The sequence below is a fragment of the Ursus americanus genome, chromosome 30 (assembly GCF_024610735.1).
Source record: "Ursus americanus isolate L20-20 chromosome 30, mUrsAme1.1.p, whole genome shotgun sequence".
Lineage (NCBI taxonomy): Eukaryota > Metazoa > Chordata > Mammalia > Carnivora > Ursidae > Ursus > Ursus americanus.
Genome location: NC_142156.1, coordinates 12,567,507 through 12,585,301, shown reverse-complemented (window position 1 = coordinate 12,585,301; position 17,795 = coordinate 12,567,507). Strand labels below are relative to the sequence as shown.

At 48.4% G+C, this 17,795-nt stretch overlaps 1 protein-coding gene across 2 annotated transcripts in view; it reads left to right on the top strand.

The window, feature by feature from the left end:
- The window catches only part of RNFT2 (ring finger protein, transmembrane 2), a 66,503-nt gene that overhangs the window by 34,347 nt on the left and 14,361 nt on the right, over positions 1-17,795 (top strand). The window lies entirely within an intron of this gene.

The window sequence follows — 17,795 nt, the reverse complement described above, 5'->3', positions numbered from 1 at the left end:
GAAGCCTGGACCTCACCTGGCTCCAGGTGGGCTTGGGGACTCACACGTCTGCCCCCACAGTCCCTGGGTTACTTCTGTTTTGCGTGTATCATACAATGCTCTGATTGCTGGCTTGTCTCCCCAACCCCCCACCCCCCAAAAAAACCTCCAAGCCTGGTGAGAGCAGAAGCCAGGTCTCTCGTATGTTTCATTTTATCCTTAGCCTGGTGCATGGTTCATGGTAGACACTCAAAACACAGAGGCTGAGCTAAGTCATTAATTGGGAGTGTGGCAAAGGCACATTTTCTCTGAAGCAGGCTGTGTGCCCTACCCTCAGTGGAGAGGGTCTACTAGGAGTCAGACAAGCAGCTTCCATCTCAGTCGCTCTACTTATGAGCCATGGGACCTTGGGTGAGGCTCTAAGCCTCAGTTTGGTCATCTGTAAAATAGGGAGAGTGATCGTACCGATACAAAGATGAAATAAGATCATGCCTGTGAATGAAACTTCCAATCACTGTGGCTCAGTTAGTGGTGGCCACAGTTTGTTATTTCATGAAGAAACAAAGTAGGCAGAGGAGAGGGGCCCTGAAGGGCTCGACTCCACCCCTACTCCCCCCTTCATTCCTTAGGAGGAAATGATGATGATGTTGTCATTGCAGCACTCCAGAAGCCAATCACAGTGAGCTTACTCCATGGCAAGCACCGTCCTTCTCTCTTTCCATCTGTCCATTCATTCATTCAAATGATTTGGTTTTTTGTTTTTTGGGTTTTTTTTTTTTTTTTTTTTGACCACCTACTCTGTGCCCGGCCTTGTACTAGATTCTAGGGACTCAGCAGTGAATGAGACACAATATCTGCTTTCAGGGTCCTTATGTAAACAAGATGCTGAGATAAATAAGCAGTATGTGAGGTGGAGAAAAATAAAATGGAACATGGTGGCAGGTGCTGCTCTTTTAAATAGGGTGGCCAGGAAAGGCCTCACTGAGAAGTTGACATTCAGCAAAGACTTGAAAGAAACAAGGGAGTGTGCTATGCATACATCTGAAGAAGAGTATTCTTGGCAAGGGAAATAGCATGTGCAAAGGCCCTGGGGTTGAAGCATGATTGGCAAGCTCAAGGAACAGCAAGTCAGTGTGGCCAGAGCAGTGGTGGGGAGGGCGGGGGATGCAGAGGGCAAGGGAGAAGCAGACTCCACGCTGAGCACAGAGCCCGGCAGGGGTCTCAATCCCAGGACCCTAAGATCATGACCTGAGCTGAAGGCAGATGCTTAACTGACTGAGCCACCCAGGTGCCCCAACAAATGTATTATCTTACAGTTCTGGAGGTTACAAATCCAAAATAGTCTCCTGAGGCTAAAGTCCAAGTGTCGTCAGGGCAGTTCCTTTTGGAGGCTCTAGGGAAGAAGCAGTTTCTTTGTCTTTTCCAGCTTGTAGAGGCTGCCTATATTCCCTGGCTTTGACACCCTTCCTCTACCTTCAAAGCACATCTGTCCAACCTCTGCTTCCTTCACTCTGACCTTCCTGCCTCCCTCTGACAAAGACCTTTGTGATTACATTGTGTCCCCCGCAAATAATCCAGAATAATCTCCCCATCTCAAAATTCTTAACTTAATCCCCATCTGCACAGACACAAAATTCCTTTTGCCTTGCAAGATACCATCACAGGATCCAGGGATTAGAATGTGGACATCTTTGGGGGGCCACTATTAAGCCTATCATCCCCCCCAAACGCACACTTTGCAGATAAGGAAACTGAGGCCCAGAGAGGTGATGTCACCTTTGGGCAAAGTCACCTCCCAGCATAATGACAGACCTGCAATTGGGGCCCATGTCCATCTAGTTCCAACTCATGGGCTCTAGACCACCAGGAAGGAGGCACCTGCTGCCTGTCTCTGATTGTCTCTCTCCCTTTCATCTGACCCCCAGTGCTTTAGGACACAGACAGGCTTGGGCAGTTGTGGCCCAGAGCATTTGTGCCTAAGACCGTAGCTGACATGGGGACAGAGAAGCACATCCATCCACCTGGGACGGGGACAGAGGGAAGAGACCGCCTTTCTGCAGCTAACAGGGTCCCAGGCCACTTAAGGCTTAATCATCAACACCTTATAATTGGGCCTCTCTTGGGTCCCAGGGAACAAGGCCCTGTTTGTAAGGAGGCTCCTGGTGTGCATGTTGCTGGGACACGTGGCCTGAGCCCTTCCTGTTCATGGGGCCGAAGCTCTGAAATCAAGGGAACCACAGCCAATGAAATTGGGTGCGTGCCTGCTGCTGTTGAGGGGCAGAGTTTCCTCCCAGTCTGGTGACTCCTGTGGGGCCACAGCCAGGCCCCAAGGACTCTGTCACCTGGCCCCTGGGGCCACAGCACTAGAGACCTACCCCAGCCTTTGGCATGCTTTCTGGCCTCCTCCTCATCCTGGGCATAGAAGCCAGAAGAGCAGAGAGAGGACCTTTGTAGGAAATCGGGGCTGTGAGGGAGAAGATGACCCACATTTTGACTAGCTCTGGTCTTTAATATCGGGTGTCCAGTTATCAGGAGACAGGATGTGATGGTGGATAAGGGCATCCACACTGACATCAGACACACTTGGATTCAAATCCCATGTGTGCCACTTACTAGCTCTGTGATCTTAGGCAAAATGATGAACTTCTTTGAAACGGAGCCTCAGTTTCCCCATCTACAAATTGAGGGTGCTAATTTGGCCTCTGGCTCACGAGATTGTTATAGTTGGTTTAAAGAGTGGGCAAATTTTCTGCTTGTGGCTTAAAAAAAAAAATAACACATATAAGGTACAAAAAATAACAAATAATCATGTTTTAAAAAATTAGAAAATTAATAGCACCTTAGAAACTCCCTGTGCACATGTCCTGGGTTCCATCCATCTCCCTCCCTCCCTTTGCTCATAATAAACCACAGAGTTTTGCAGTTACCCTTCCCTCATTGTCCTTATGTCTGCTTTTTTTGGTCTCCTTTCTTGCTGAGCTATTATGTATAACCCTACTGCCTTCCATACTTAATTTCCTATGAATTCCTCCTCTATTCTCTCCTCTTACCAAGCAAGGATGCTGCTGGTTGGGAGACCCGAACATCAAGTTTGTCACTACTGTAATAAACTTAGAATTAATAGGCTCTGAGTGAGCACCAGAGGAACTTTCCAGTGAATAAAGGACTTGTACCAAGAACCTGGGACTTCCTAGGAAGAACACAACAAGCCCAAGCTTTATCCTCAAACAAACCTGGGTTTGAAAATCAGCACTGCCTACCAGCTTAAGCCAACAATTCTTTGAGTTTGCTTCAAGAATATTAAGTATCCACTGTAGGACAGACACTGTGTAGATATAGGAATGTCATGAATGAAACAGACAGAGTCCCTGCTTTTGTTTGGTTGGAGAGATAAACAAATAAGCATGCAAACGTGAAACTTCAAATTGTGATAAGCACCAGGCAGAAAATAAAACAGAATTCATGGGAGACCCATTTAGGGAAATGGGAAGGGCTTTCTCTACACAAACGGTATTGGACTGAAACTTGTACTTCCTTGTCATCCAACTTTGGTTAAAGTAAGTTCAGTTTTGTCATCTGCAGAATGGTGCTGGAAAGTACCCCCTCAACAGCTCTGCCGTTGGTAATAGGCTCTGACTCAATGTCTGGCTCTATACAGGGGCTCTGTGTCATTTGCCTTCCTTCCTGTGAGCCATGGCAATATATGTTGCTGAGGTCTGTTGAGGAACTGTTAGTGAGCAGTAGTGATGGAGAACCTGCTGCTGGCAGGTGAGTTGTGAAGCTTTCTAAGGGTCTCATTGGCCCCTCTGCATTTGATGGCTGACCCTGGGGGTGGGAGAGAGGAGAGAAGGTATATTGTCCACTGTCAACAGGAAGTCTTCCTTTTTCTGGAGAAAGTGAAGAGTAATACAAAGGCTGTGCTACTGAATCACATCCCAGCTCTGCAGCCAGTCATGTCACCTCTGTGAGCCTCCTCTTCCCACCTGCAAACTAGTCCTTATAATACTTCTTGGGTGGGTTTGTCATGTGGAATAGTGACCTTTAATATAAAGTGTCCAAGTACGTCGTGGGCACCCAGCAAGCGTGGCTATTACCACCGTCCCCACCAGAGCGGGAACTGGGACAAAGGTGCAGAGAAAGGGAGAGGCAAAGGGCTAATTCACACCATCTCGGTTCAAGTCCTTGTTCTGCGCGTTCCTAGCTGGGGAAACTTGAGGCAAGTCCCTTAACCCCCTGAGCCTCAGTTTCCGCGTAAGACAGAGCGAAGAGAACTTCCTTCATTGGGCGGCTGTGAAATCATGCAGGCAAGTCGCCTGTCACCGCTCCCGACCACAAGTCCAGGGGAGCTGGTGCGGTCACTCCCTGCTACTACTTGACCTTAGGGGTGGCGACGGCGCGTGAAAGAATGGGAAAGGCACCTTTGCCCTCCGCAAACAGCGACCTCCTTTGTCCGCTGAGGTCAAAGAGCGGCTCGGGAGTCGGTACCCGCGCGCGGAGCGCAGAGGCCCCGGCCCGGAGCCGACGAGGCGTCCAGGGGCGCGGGGCTGTGACCTCATCGGCCGGCGCCGTCCCGCGGGGCCATGAGATCATGAGATGCCGGCGCTCGCCGAGGAGCCGATTTGTTGGGAGCGCGGGGACAGCCGGCCGCCCGCCGCGGTGATCTCATCCGGGCCCGGGGGAGGAGGAGGCAGGCGGCTCGGCCGGCTCGCGCAGCGGGGAGGGGGATTAATGGTTACCACCGGCCGGTGACGTCACCGGCAGCGCCCGTTGCCTGGTAACGAGCGGCCTCTGGCCCCGCCCCCGACGGCCCCGCCCTCCACCTGCCGAGCTCTCTGCCTCGATCCATTCTGGTTCTCCCGTCTCTGCTTTTTTCGTTTGCTTTTTTTTTTTTTTTTTTGTATTGAGGTACAACTTACATACTGTAAAATGATCTAATTATAAGTGTACAGCTCGATGAATTTTTGCATATGCATGTATCTATATGTAAAATATGTATATGTATGTCCATATGTTTCAAGATCTCAGCGCTCTTCAATAGGAATGTGATGCAAGCCACATAGATAGCTTCACATTTCCTAGTAGTCACGTTAAACAAGTAAGAAGGAGCAGGTGACGTTCATTCTAATAATATATTTTATTTATCCCAGAATGTCCAAAGTAGTATTATTTCAACAGGTAATCAGTACAAAAATTTTGATGAGCTCTTTTACCTTTTTTGTAAGACTTGGAAAATCTCTGTGTATTTTATACTTTCAATACATCTCAATTCGGATTTAGCCACATTTAAAATGCTCAGTAGCCACATGTGACAAGTGGCTACTGTATTGGGCAGCACAGTTATAAAACATTTCCAGCACCCAGAAGGCTCATTCTTTCCTCCTTCTGGTCAGTACCCCTGCCAAGGGCACCCATTATTGTGCATTATTGTGACGTTCATCATCCTTCTTCAGTCCCCCCCCCCCATACACACACACATCTTGTATCTTTTATTTCTCTCTCCCCACCTCTCACTTTAACTCCGTGGGTCTGCATCACAGTGGCTCCGAGCACCAGATGGGAAGTCAGACTGGATTTGAACCGTGGCTCTACCCCTGTCTAGCATTTGGACAGTCTCCTTTGCCTCTTTGGGCCCGTGTTTCCTCACCTGTTAACTGTGGCTCATGATAACAGGGTCCATCTCCTTGGGTTCTCAGAGTAGAGACCCTTGGAGGCAGCATGCTAAGTGTTCCAAAGAGAAATTTTATCACCCAGATGTGAGCCAGCCTTAGGTTCTCTTTCTGCTGGTTTCTTCTCTCTTCCCTCTTGTAATTCTTCCAATAACTTAGTCTCCCACAATCTATTCCTTCCTCCCATGCCTCTGCTGAGCTTTCTAATCCGAGAAATGGGAATGGATCATACATAACTAGCCACCAGGGGAGCAGTGGATGTGCAATTCCTGGCCCATGGCTAAGTGCTTGATAATAAGGAGATCACTTTCTCCTCCTTTCCCCTCCTTCATGACCTCTAGGTTTCCTTCAGTCCCCAGTCCCCTCAATACTTCTTCCTCCCACCACTCCTCGCCACACTGTTCTGAAGTGTTTCCAAGCTGGTCCCCACCCGCAGCCTTCTCAAGATGGAGAAGACCTAGATTGGGAGCGCCTACCCGTCGGCTGATAGCACAGCACTTAAGAGGTCGCTGTTTCTCGTTTTGTTCTGAAGGGCTTTGCGGTCCCCGTGCAGCCTGCAATCATAACAGACCTGCAGGCCGGCTTTCCAGGGAAACAAGGCTTTGTTTTCAGCCCCTTCCGCCTGCCCAGCCTGCCCATTTCGGAGCAGAGAGTGTGACCTGTCCCGGTCGCAATCAGAAGCTAACGAGCAGTCCAGAACGAGCAAAGCAAATATGGGAAAGCCTATGGGAAAGCCGTAGGGGAGGCTGAAGGGACCTTTGCTCTTCCCCGGTGCCCCTCTGGCCCGGGAGGCTGGACGAAAGAGCTGCTTATTTCCCCCCACGGGAAAGGAGGGGCTTTGCAAGGAAGATTCTGTGTGGCCCTGTGCTGGCTTTAGTTCGGGGAAGCTTTACGGCCTCCTTTTCCTGACAGACCCTTTCTATTGGGGGGAGCCGCCTCGCCCTTTCACTGCTGTTCTGATGAGGCTGTCAGTCACGGCGCTCCGCCCACTCTGGCCATGTGATCAGGCCCGACCAATCATAGAACCCTATGGCCTCGGTTGGCCTCTGAGTTTGGTTGGGCTTGCTGTTCGTTTGGTGAATGGGTCTAGGGAGAAACAGGTCTCTCTTCATGTTGGAGTTGAAGCTTTTAAGACTATTGGCGTGGGGCTGGCAGTGGTCATCTTTCCCACCGGATATAGGTGAGTCCAGCACTTTCTACCCGCATCACCTGGGGCTGGTTAGCTATGCCCTCTGTGCCTCAGTTTCCTCATCTGTAAAGCGGAAGCGTTAATATCACCTTCCTCAAAGTGTTGTGCGCTGCGTGGTGCCTAGCACGTAGTAAGAGCTAAGAAATAGCAATAATGATAATCATCATCATCGTGATTACCACCTGGAGAGGGCCTGGCCTTGGCAGGAATGAATGAAGCTTAGAGGCAAGAGGAGCAGAGACAGCTTGACCCGGGAGAGGGGAAAGAGGAGAGATGAAAAGAACTATAGAAATAGCTTTGGCCACATTGTTTGCACTCCTGGACCCAGCTATACTGGATCAGAGCCACCCCTGCCTTCGCAGTTTCGTGACCCAGTACGTCACGATCTTTCTATAACCTACTTCAAGTAGGCTTTCTGTCTCTTACAGCCGAACGTGACGCTATAATACAGATTCTTATACCAGTAACAGCGCTTAGAAGTCCAGAGCGTCAGAGCTGGGTCACCACCACCATCACACAAAACAACATCGAGGCCCAGAGAGGGAGAACAACTTGCCCAAAGCCACACAGCTAAAAAGGATGCACCCCGGCCACCTGACTTCAAACTTGGCACTTTTACCACCATTTCACAGTATACATGGTTAACATATGAAAATCTTTTCCATCTTGTCTTCCTCGTCCACTGCCATCCTGTTTAATGAGGCTTAATTCATTTTGTCTGGAAGGTGTTTTATACTTGCCAGACTACTAGCAGGGGCACGGTACTCCCATGGTCCATGCACTGGACTCATGTTTTCCTTGCATTCGCTCATTTATCCTCCCAACCACCCTAGGAGGTAGGCATTACCTTTAGCCCCATTTGACCAATGAGAAAACTGAAGCATAAAGGGATGAAGTGACTTACCCTCAGTCAGTCGGTCAGAGACAGTTCGAATTCAAATCCTGGTCATCCAACTCTAGCATCCGTGCTCTTCACCACTGTACCCCTCAGACTGCAGGGCCCTACCAGCTTAGGAGAGGCAGAACTGGGACTTGCACCCAATGTCACAGTCCTTCTTTCCTTCCTGCTGCACTGCGTGTCTTTCCCACATGCGTGCTCCAACAGACTTACCGGACAACCCCTTTCCTCCCCCTCCTTATACACAGACCCTCAGTTCAGCATTAGGGCTCCCTATGAGCCACCCCTGTAAAAAAAACCTAGCTGTCTGAACCACGATCGTTTACCCCACCCATTCACTCGTTCACTCATTCATTCATTCATTCAACAAACATTTGATCACTAATAGAAGCCACACACTAGGTATTAGTTAGAATTGAAATAAGCAAATGACAGCAAAGAACCCAAAATATTAGTGGCCTAAATGTAAAAAGAGTGTATTTCTTTCTCATGCAAAACCCAAAGGGGTTTTGTGACACCTAGTAATGTGACTCCTTCCAGCTCACTACTTCACTAATCCTAGGGTGTGGGACTTCTCGTGGCCCAAAATGGCAACAGGAACACCAGCCATCACATCCAACTTCCGGACAAAAGGATGGAGGAAAGGGGGAAGAATAAGGTGAAAGGTTCTCTGAAGTTGTCACATGACACTATCCTATATTTTAGTGACCAAAGTGGCATCTAGATGCAAGGGAAGCTGGGAGATATAGTCTTTGTTCAAGATAGTTATGGATCCAGTTTCAAAGCTGAGGATTCTAGAACTAAGGAAGTAGGTGAGAAAAAATAGGGTGACAGCCAGCAACTAGGGACCCACCCTTACTAGGCATAGGGGAAAGATGGTGAACAGGATATGATTCTCCGTACTCAGGAAGCTCACAGCCTAGTCCAAGAAACAACGTAATAGTTACTGAGCACTTCCACTGTGCCAGGTGCTTCTCAGAGGTTCTCAAATATTTTAGGTTCGGGTCCTCTTCACACTTTTCAAAAGTATTGAGGATCCAAGGAGCTTCTCTTTACATGAGTTATTGCTATCCACATTCACTGTCATAGAAATTAAAACTGCAACCTTTTGGGAGAACTTGGGTGACTCAGTGAGAAGAGCATGCGACTCTTGGTCACGGGGTCACGAGTTCAAGCCTCATGTTGGGTGTAGAAATTACTTAAATAAATAAAACTTTTTTAAAAACTGTGACCTCTCTATAATACTAGTTAATTAAAAATAATAATCGACCAATTATACATTAACATTAATAACATATCTTAATAAAACATAATTGTATTTTTTAATTACTGAGAAGGGAGGCATTTTCTTTATTTTTTTTATAGATTTCTTTAACACCTGGCTGAAAAGAAGATCCCTGCATTTTCTCATTTGTTGCAAATCACATGTTAGGAGCCGTAGGAAAAACTCCATTGTACACTTGGTAGAGAGCGAAGGTGTCAAATAATGTATTAGTATTATGATGAAAATAGTTTCGACTTCACAGACCCCCTGGAAGTTTCCTGGGGATTCCCTCAGGGTCCCAGACCACACTCTGAGAAACACTGATTTACTTGGTTGCTCATGGGAATTCTAGACAGTAGGCACAATCAGGGTCACAAGGTGCCCCCCAAAGCAGAATAGATTTTGGGGAGGTGATCCATGGAAGCTCAGGGAAGGAGTGGCAAGGAAAGATGTAGAAGGAAAAGCCCAGCTTGTGCAGAAGTGAGTGGGAGGCTTATGCCTATGCAAGGTGGCCATATGGCTCCAGTGTAGATGGAGCCACATGGAGAAGGCTGGGTAAGCTGTTTAGGCTTTGTCCTCAGGGCAGTGGGGAGCCATGGAGGGTTATAAGCGGGGCTCCTCAATAATCAGGTTTGTGTTCTCCAAGGAACATACTAGGAGGAGGCACAGCTGTCCTTCTCCTCATCACAGTGTGGCTGGCTTTCTGGCACAGTCCTGAAGTGCTAACCAGCCCTCAGCCAGCCTTAAGAAGTGGTGGTGGACATTGCCTGCCAGCCACACACCAGACTTACCCAGGAAACTTGGCCAGTGGGACAGCCAGCACCCACCCAGAGAGGCTGACATCCCTCATTAGCTCTTTACTCCAAAATGAGCTTCCTTTAGCTGGTGGGCAGTCGCAAGAATAATAATAGCCAACATTTTAATATGGGGACCCATCACACCTTGTTTTAAGTTCTTTCCGTGTGTGACTTATTTTTCTGACCGGGAAGGATTTATAAACTGGCCTCTGAAGCCAGCCTGTCTGGGTTCAAATTTTCTCTCTGCCACCTACCAGCTGTGTGACCTTGAGCAAGTGACCTAACCTCTCTGTGCTCCCAAGTTACTCTTCTATAAAACAGGGGTAATGATAGCTGCTATCTCCTAGGTTGTTGTGAGGATGAAATGAATTAACACAAAGCGCTTAGAACAGCACCTGGCAAGTAAAAAGCCCATAACGTATGTATTTGTTATTATTAACATCACAACTGTTGGAGGGGTAGTGTTACTACCTCCAGTTTATAGATGAGGACACTGAGGCCCACTTCTTCCTTCAGCGGAGGTGTATTGAATATCCTGCTTGATGCCAAGCTCTGTTCTAGCTTCTGCAGATGGAAACAGTAGTACCAGAAACACACAGAGCCTGTATTTCAGGGGCTTACATTCTCATAACAAAGAAATATAGACTCTGTCAGAGGGTGAGTGCAATAAAAAAAAAAAAAATGAAAGCAGAATACAAGGATGCCTGGGTGGCTCAGGTCATGATCCCAGAGTTCCAGAATCAAATCCCGGATCGGGCTCCCCACTCAGTGGGGAGTCTGCTTCTCCCTCTCACTCTCCCCCCCCTCTCGTGCTCTCTTTCTCTCTCTCTAATAAATAAAATCTTTAAAAAAAGAAAAGAAAAGCAAGCAGAATTCAGAGGGTGGAGAGTGGCAGGGAGAGGTGGGGAGGGAGCGCAGGGGTGTTGTTTTATGTACATGGTTCTGTGATCCATCTCGATGAGGTGACATTTGTGCCAAGATGCGAGGGAAGTGAGGGAGCCAAGTTGGCAGATCTCAGGAAGGAAGGAGCTCCAGGGAGAGAGAAGAGGAAGTGCAAAGGCCCTAAGGTAGGACTGCACTTGGCGTGGTTTTGGTTTTGTTTTTTGAGAAACAGGCCCCATCACACGTGTGGGCAGGGGGCAGATCTTACAGGATCTGGAAGACATGGCAAGGGTTTCAAATGTCACTCCGAGTGAAACAGATTTTCACAGGTACAAGCTCAGGGTTGATTTGATCTGCCTTATATTTCGAAAAGCTCATTTTAGATACCGTGTGAAGAAGAAACCATAGGAAGGACGAGGACAGAAGGACAAGCAGAAGCAAAAAGCTGTTCCCGATAGGATTCGTAGGTGGGTTGGATGTTGGTTATCAGAGAGAGGATAATCAGGGTGACCTCAGGGGTTTGAGCACATGGAGAGGAAGTACCTTGCCAGAGGTATATAGCTAGACAGTGGCGGGGGCGCCTGCGTGGCTCAGTGGGGAGCATCTGCCTTTGGCTCAGGTCATGATCCCAGGGTCCTGGGATCGGGTCCCGTGTTGGGATCCCTGCTCAGAGGGAAGTCTACTTCTCCCTCTCCCTCTCTCCCTGCCCCCTGCTCTCCCCCGTGCTGCTCTCTTTCTCTAATAAATAAATGCAATCTTTTAAAAAAGAGAAGAAAAGAAAGTGGCAGAGCTGGGATTTGAACCAGTCAATAGAAAAGAAGCCCTGCACCCTAATCCCAGGCCGGCTGCTTGACCGCTGTGTCGGTGCGCTCAGCCTGCTCTAATAAGATACCACAGCCATTTCTTTCTCACAGCTCTGAAGGCTGGAAGGCCAAAATCAAGGCTGATTTGGCTCCTGGTGAGAACCCTTCTCCTGGCTTGCTGATGGCCGTCTTCTTGCCGTGTCCCCACATGGGGGAGAGAGAGGGAGAGAGAGAGAGGGCAAGTACCCTTAGGTGAATGCTTTCAGGTTTTTCGCTTGTGTTTTGTTTTCTATCGTTTGGCTCAAAACAACTGCCACGATATTATCACTTAGGATTCCATGGGTCAGGAGTTCTGTCGAGGCACACCAGGGACAGCTGGTCTCCACGTGGTGTCTGCTGGGGCCAGACCCCCGTGATGGCACGTTCATGCACCATCCCGCTGCAATGATCTGCCCAGGCTTCCGTATCCCAGACCCGAGTTCTAACTGTGGGCTGGGTTCCTTGCTTCTTTCTCCTACCTGTAGTCTCAGAGCCTCTCCTTCTTGGAAATATTTTATTTGATTATTTCAGAGAGAGAGAGAAAAGAGAGAGCACGCAAGCACAGGCAGGGGGAGGCAGAGGGACACAAGGAGAAGCAGACTCCCCACTGAGCAGGGAGCCTGATGTGGGGCTCGATCCCAGGACCCCAGGATCAGGACCTAAGCCGAAGGCAGACACTTAACCGACTGAGCCACCCAGGTGCTCCAGAGCCTCTCCTTCTTAATGGGACCTCTTCACATGATCTTTCCTTGTAGTTGGGCTTCTCACAACCGGTGGCTGGAACCGGAAGGGCAAGCAAAAAGGAAGCTGTGGAGGCTGCCACGTATCACAGGGCCTGGGCCGGGAAGTCCCAGATGACACTTCAGTGTTGTTCCAGTGTCCCTTAGTTCTCTTGAACCTGATGTTTCTCATCTCCAGAAGAAGTTGGCATTAATATTGCCCATCTCCTCAGATGATCGGGAGATTCCTTACTAGCTCCTGTCACATGCAGAGGCCTCCCTGGGTACCTGGGTCTTAGGTTCATTTACTCATTTGATCCTCACACAATCCCCTCGGTGTGTTGCAGACAGGTTGCCCTGGCTTGTGGGAGCCAATGGTTAAGTTTTCAAGGAACTTGCGAGCAGGTGTTAAACCCTTGGCAGCTTGAAATGGGCCTTGTGGGAGTATTTACAACACAGAAATTGACAAACACACAAATCAGGGCCTTATTTGGCTGTTTTCCAGAGACCTGGTTTGCCAGCACACCACTGCGTGTGTGGGTGTATGTGTGTGTGTGTGTGTGTGTGTGTGTGTGTGTGTATTCAACCCCATATACAGATGAAGAAACTGAGGCTCAGAGCCATTAAATTATTGCCTAAAATCAACCAATTTAGTAGGTACAGATCTGACCTTGGAGTCCCAAATCCCATTCCCTTACCTGCTGTGCTGTGCTTTTGTAGATGAGAAAGTATGCACGGAGGAGATTCATAAACAGGCAAAGCTGTATAAATATTATGAAGTGTGATGCAGAAAAAGACCTTTCATCCCTGTCTACCCATTCTTTATATATTACGCTGCTAACAACTATCCGATTATGTCTCCCCTCCCTCCTCACCCCCAGAGTTCTTCAAATCCTCTTTCCCACGTAAGTGCATTCTCAAAAATTCTGCTCCTCTGTTCATTTCTTCTGCTTCTCAGCAGCCCTCTCTCTTGCATTCACCACCCCCTCCCAGAGTCAGCCCTCTGTTGTTCCCTTGTTTCCCATTTCACTTCGTGTGTCCCCGTCCCCCCCACCCCCATCCTAGCAGTATGGAAGTCAGCACGGAATCCGCCTTCCCGTCTCTGCTGCTCCCGCCCCCTTTATCAGAATCCCGGCAGAGAACTCTGCGTGCCCCAGTCCGTTCCCCTTCAAGGGTGGCAGGTGGGGGTTGGGGGGGGACAGACGGCTCACAATCTGATCGCTTTTCCTTGCTCCCTGACACCCCAGAGAAACCACACATTCCATTTGGTGGTCGTCAGAAATAACATGCTTAAGAAACCTGGAATTACAAAGCTGCTTAATTAGAGAGTGATGGTTTCACTGGGATATGCCCAGTTTTCCCTGGGGGTTGTATCTCCTTCTCCAAGTGGCCCGCCCCCCCCCCCAGCAGCTAATTGCTACCTTTAGCACGGTGCTGTGCAGACACTCACTGCCTTTATTTCATTGTCTGTGACATCGGTGCTTGCTTCTAAAGAGAAGTCCCCTCTTCCACCTCTCCTTCTCCATCAGCGAACTCAGAGAAGCTGACGTGAGGAATGAGGGTGGAATGTCTAGCCTCAGAAAGGTCCCCAGTCACGAGACGAGCATCTCCTCTCGACCGGGAGCCAAATGGTCTTTGTGCTTATGGGGCTTACCATCCGGCGGGAGGGACGGACACTGAGATAATTTTGTGGCTATTATGAGAAGTGCTCTGAAGGAGTGATTTAGTGGGTATGTATGACAGGAGCCCTGGATGTGGCTAAGGACTTGGGGAAGTCTTTTCAGAGCACCTGACAGCTGACACCTGGACGACGAACAGGTGTTAGCTCGCTCTCCAGAGAGCAGGAGAAGTGAAGTAACTGAAGGAAGGGCCAAGAAGCTGCCTCCTGAGCCTGCTCTGAAATTCTAGGGATGTCTGGAGTCCCCACCATGGTTTGACTTCTCCAGGTTCTGACGTTTTAGACCAGGGTTGGCAAGCCACAGGCCGCAAATCAAATATACCCTGATACCTGTTTTTGTAAACAAAGTTTTTTGGGAACTTTAGCCATGCCTGTGTGTTTACCTGTTATCTATAGCTGATTTTGTGCTACAAAAACAAAGGGGAATAGTTGTGAAAGAGACCTTATGACCCGTAAAGCCAAAGTATTCAGGATTTAGCCCTTTGCAGAAAAACATTGCCAACCCCTGATCTAGACCCGCTAGTGGGCAAGTAGGAAGCTTGGGGCCTGGACCAGGGAACTCGCCCACAGCTAATGGAACCTGAGAATTGTCCAAAGACAGTGACCAAGGCTGAATAAAGGCAGTAGTAAGAAGGGGGGGTGGGGGTGACGGGATCTGAGCCCAGGCTGTCTGGCTCTTGAGGCTGCACTCCTAACCACCAAGCCAGGCTGGTTGGGCAAGATTTGCCCGAGAGACAGGGCACCTGGATGGCTCGGTTGGTTAAGCGTTTGCCTTGGGCTCAGGTCATGATCTCAGGGTCCTGGGATCCAGCCCTGCATCGGGCTCCCTGCTCAGCAAGTCTGCTTCTCCCTCTCCATCGCCGTGCCCCCTGCTTGTGCTCTCTCGCTTGCTCTCTCTGTCAAATAAATAAAATCTTTAAATTAAAAAAAAAAGATTTGCCTGAGAGGGGACAGCAGGGTCTGTCCCCAGAGTCAGCCAGATGCCAGCCTGTAGGGGTGTCCAGAGACACAGGGACATAGGACCTTTCATGAGGTAAAAGGCCTCGTGTCCTCACCCACCAGGAGGCCAGGCAGACAGAGTAGGAGGCTGCCCACCAAGATGGCACGGGGCCACCGTCTATCCTTTCGGTCACTTCTGAGCGTCTAGAACACCCGTACCTCCTCATCCTCCCCACGTTTCCTTCATCATTCTGCTTCTTATCCACTAAAACAGTGCTTCTCAAACTTGAATGTGCACCCCAGATCACCTGGGAAACTGGTTAAAGTATAGGTTCTGTTTCAGCAGGTCTGGGGTGAGGTCTGAGATTCAGCATTTCTAACAAGCTCCTCGACAGTGCCGAGGTGGATGGACCAGGGACCACACTTTGAGTAGCAAGCCTTTCAAGATCCGCTTGGATGATACCTTCTCTTAGGTCTTAGAAGATTTACCTAATTGCTTCTCTGCTCCCACTCCCACCCCATACCTCAACTCAGGGCCCCCTCGTGCTCAGCTCTAGCCGAGTTGTACCACACTATATTATAATAATTTTTCTAGCGTCTATCTTACTCATTAGGTAGTGAGCTCCCTGAGGACAGGGACAAGGTCTTAGTCACCGTAGTATCTCCAGAGCCTCGTGCTGTGTCTGTCCAATAACGGAAGGTGGGGGGAGGAACATGAATGGATGGGAGAGAAAGTAGGAGGGAGGGAAGGAAGAAAGGAAGGAAGGATGAATACATCAATGGATGCATGGATGGGAGAGAAGAAGGAGAGGAAGAAAGTAAAGGAGCGTTCTCTGGAGGTTCAAGAATTCAAGAAGGAGCGACAAAAGCAAGTTAGGTTGGATGTTGGGAGAGACTGGACTGTTGGCCCAGAATGAGCTGGAACATGCAATAGTTGAGCCACCCTGGGTGAGAGCAGTTGAAAGCATGGGGCAGCTGAGGCTGAGGTGGTGCCGGAAAACAAAGCTCACAATATGGGTATTCAACAGAGCCTGGGGCCTGCTGTCAGGACATGGACAGAGCCTGAGCAGCCCTAGCCATCCGCTGAGCTGCTGTATCATCGTTTCTGCTCCACGCCACTGGCTTGTAAAACAAGCATGGCGGCCATCCTCCACATCTCTGCTCCCCAGTCACCTCCACCTTCCCACAGGCTGCAGAGGGAACCAGCATTCCCCTCTGGGGGATATGTCCAGGGGTCAGGGACTGGTGGGAGTCTGAAGGGGGGTAGAGGGCCCTCACAACAAGGATGCAGCCAAAGGGTCACAAAGGTGAGGCATTGGGGTGAGTAGACAACTGGATGCCCTTCCTTGGTCCTTAGCAGATGTGGGCACATCTGCTCCAAGGGTCCCCCCTCCTAGGCCCATCAAGATGGAATACAGTGGGGTAGATAGAAAGTCTCTGTCCTCCTCCCAGACATAATCCATTTGATGGATAGGCAACATGTTTTTATCACCTTTTTCCCCCTCTAATGTAAGCCTATCCTATATGCTCAGTACAAAAAGAAAAAAGAAAAAAATGGAAAAGGCAGGAAAACACAAAGAAAATAAGTGTTTCTGCATTTATGGGGCACATTTCCACTCAGAACTATTATGTGACTATTTATTTGAGTCAATAGATATCCTTCACCAGGATAATTTCTTACCTTTCCATTTTGAAATTTTAGACTTAAAGTTGCAAAAATAGTACATAATCTCACCACATATCCTTCCCCCAGCTCCCCCTAATGTTAACATCTAGTATGACCACAGTACAATTAGCAAAGCCGGAAAATTAACATTGTTGCCGTTACTATTAACGGAATTACAGACTTTACCAGACTTTGCCAGTTGTCCCACTAACGTCTCTTTCATAGTCCAGGGATTATCGAATCCAAGATCCCACATTGCATTCATCTGTCATATTTGCTTATTCTTCTCCGACCTGACAGTTTCTTGATCTTGTCTTTGTCTTTTGTGACCTTGACCCTTTTGACGAGTGCTGGACATTTCTTTTGCAGAATGACCCTTCATTGAGATGTGTCTTTTATTCATTCATGACTCAATTCAGGTTTTATAAATTGTTGACCAGAATAACCCCAGAAGTGACACTATGTTCTTCTCAAGGCATCACATCAGGGGGTCCAGGCTGTCCATATAACTTACTGCTGGGGGTGTAAGCCTTGATCACATGGTTCACGTGGTATGTGCTGGGTTTCTTCACAGTCAGGTTTTTCAGGATAATGTTTGAATGGCTGTATGGCTTTCCATTATAGATCTCCACCATAACCAGACCATCTTGTTGTACATTTATTTACTTGTGTCTGTTTGTACTGTTACAAAGAAGACTGCCGTGACCATTCTTACGCATCTCAGCACACATCCCGGATTGTTAGGATAAATTCCTAAAAATAGAATTGTTGGAGCAAGTGCTGTTCGCATTTTTTAAGGCTATGTGTGCCTGAGGCAGGGATGGCTGCTTCTTTCTGTTTGTTTGTTTCTTTGTTTTGATCAACGTTATTGGGGTGTAATTTAAATACAAAAAGTGTGCTGATTTGAAGCATGTATTTCAATGAGTTTTGGCAAATGTATATACTTTTGTAACCACCATCCCAATCACATTATAAAATATCTCTATCACTCCCCAAAATTCCTTGATGCCCTTTATAGTCAGTCCTCCTCCTCACCCCAGGCAACCGCTGATCTCATTTCTCTCACTAGTGTTAACCTATTCCAGGATTTCATATAAACGAGAATTGTACAATATATATTCCCTTATAACTGTCTCCTTCGATTGGACATAATGCATGAGATTCATCCGTGTTGTTGTCTAGGTCAGTCTTCTGTTCATTTTTATTGCTGAGTGGTATTCTGTTGTATAAATATACCACAATTTGTTTATCCATTCTTCCACTGAGGGATGTTTGG